We start from the raw sequence: 2,805 nt of genomic DNA on the forward strand, positions 1-2,805 counted from the left end.
CTGCTTTAAGATGAACCTACAACAAACTATGTGATGGGTTAGTTCTATGTGTCAACTTGACTGGACCTCAAGAGCACCCAGATCAAATGTTGTTTATGGGTGTCTCCATGAGGATGTGTCAAGATGAGATCAGTGTTTGGATCAGGGGACTCAGTAAAGCAGATGGGTCTCCCCAACATAAGTGGACCTGATCCAATCTGCTGAGGGCTTAAAGAAAGCAAAGGATGGAAGAAGGAAGAATTTTTTCCTTTTTGCTTCCTTTCCACCTGCTAAGCTTGGACATCTGTCTTCACCTGCTCTCAGATTGAGACCAGCTCCCCTAGTTTTTGAGCCTTTTGACTCAGACTGGAATTGCATCATGGAATTCCTGGGTCTATAGCTGGTGGATGGCAGACATGGAACTTCTTGGCTTCCATGATCACATAGCCAATTCCTCATAATAAATCTCTTCATAGCTGTGTGTGTGTGTGTGTGTGCATACATGTGCATATGTGTATCTTCTGGTATATGTCCTACTTTTCTGGAGAATTGACTGATACAACCTATGAAGAAAGTGCCATGCTGTTTGGAATTTACAAAGAAGGAATCAAAGGGACACCAAGGAAATGACAAAATCAGCCACAATGAAGAAATCCTACCACAGCTGTATATTTGCATTAGGATCTGTGTAGAAACTTGTTTTGACCAATTGCAACTGTTGCTTTCTGTTCCAACATACTTTATATGAATTCTTGTAGAGAAGGCACACCTGCCAGGAGGGAGCTATTTGTGGCAAAGCCCAGATCTCTGACTCAAATCCAAATATCCTGTTAGTTCAATGGGCAGGAAGACTGGAGCCTCCAGGAAGTAAACACCAGGAACATTTGGGGGAAAGTTTCTTCACAGCTTTTTATGTTGACTCAGCGTCAAGAAAAAGTTATTTTTGCTCTTTCTTATCCCTCATGCAGGAGGAGAGACTGTTTACTCAGAGCTTGGAGCAGGTAGAAAACAGCTTCACTTGCAAAGGGTTAAACATTGTAGCTAGAACCTGCCAGCCTGTGTTTTGAAGTCCATCAGTTCTAAAGATCTCAATTTTGAGTTTTTCCAACTCCTAAAAAAATACTGTTTTAAGGTAAATTATTAAATTTCATTAAATTTAGTAAAAGTACCAGATTGTGCTTCTGTTTTCTTCAGATATTCCTTTCAAATTCAGTCAGGTCTTAATTACTGTACAGAGCTACTTGAAGCCTTTCTTATTTTTACAAAGAAGAAAGGTGGGGTTGTGGAGAGAACGCCTGGTTGCTCTGGCCATGGGCAATCAGATGACCCGGCACCATAGCATGTCAGAAGAGTTGTGCACACAGAGGCCACATGGAGGGATGAACCAGAGTCGTTTGCCAGCAAAGGCATCTGAAGTTTAAAAATCAGAATTGAATAAGAAAGAAGCACAGGGAATGAGTGCTCAGCCCAATTCAAAAGGACCACTTGCTGTCTGGAGGGCAGTGCAGGCTCTATCCACAAGTCCTCCAAGATTCTCCTACACTCCATTCTTTTCAAGAGCAATGGCATTTTCAATGGTACATGCCTTAGAAGACGCAAGGTGTGGGTTAAATAATTTGTTACAGTTGGAGAAAAAGCATGCATGGACTAAGAGCAAAAATAGTAAATGTGCACAAATTGAGGATTGCTGAGAAACATTAAGATAAGCAGTGTAAATACCTCTGCTTAACACAATGTATTTCTAATACTGCTCTTCATTTTTTGCAGATTGTTTATTAAATAAGCGAGTTCCATACCACAGATGGCTCTTTAGGCCCACTGTGTATCCTTAAATTCCTTTTACATTTTAGTTTGAAAAAAAAAAAAAGAAAAAAAGCCAGAATGACATGGATACCAAGCTTCCAGAGTGATGAATCACAGATGTGATGGAATATTGCAGGAACAGGGAATAATAATCATCTTATCCTTCTTGGCTAGAATCCTTTGGTTGATCCTCAAACATCACATGCGAATTGCACAGCATTCCCTTGTTACTCAGGAAAAGCCAAAGACCAGGGGAATTTACTCAGGATGGCATTAGCTTGAACTCCTGTGCTAGAGAAGCATTAACTCCAGCTGCAGCAGTGGAACACAACACTGTCTTCACTAGAGGATACACGTGCATGTGTAAGATACACAGTGTGACATCTGTAGCATGGATGTTTGTCTTATTCTCGCCTCTCCATGTGTAGATCAATTTGTTCAGAGACTGAATTAATCATTGCTCATTTATGGAACACCAGACTGGGTGCTACCGATATGAACTGAACGTGAGTCTTACCCTCCATGTGGTCTTGCCCTGCATGGTCGGTAGACAGTGTAGTCTGTAGGTGCTAAGTAACCATTACTCTTGGTGTAATGCTGCAGGTTGACAAGGATTTGAGGAGAATTGAATGAGAACTTGAGGATAGTGATAGGAGGGAGTTAGAAAAGTCACTGGAAGGAAGGTTCCAGCGCCAGGTTGAGGGAGTTGGCTGCTCCATTTGGAAGTCAGAAAGTCTGTGCTTGCAAGATGAAGCAAGGAAGGATTACAAAGTTTAAAATGAATATTCTGCATGTGACCAAACCCGTAGACTATCCAACACCAAGAGTGTAAACTAATGTACACTATGGACCATGGATAATAATGACATGTTAACACAGGATTGTAGCTTTTAACCAACACACCACTCTTGGGGACACTGGGAGAGAGGGGCTATGCACGTGTGGAGACAGGGCAAAAATGGGAAAACTCTGAACCTTTGTCTCAGTTTTATTGTGAACCTAAAACTGCTTTAAAACATAAGG

Source organism: Sciurus carolinensis, unplaced genomic scaffold, assembly GCF_902686445.1.
Source record: "Sciurus carolinensis unplaced genomic scaffold, mSciCar1.2, whole genome shotgun sequence".
NCBI lineage: Eukaryota > Metazoa > Chordata > Mammalia > Rodentia > Sciuridae > Sciurus > Sciurus carolinensis.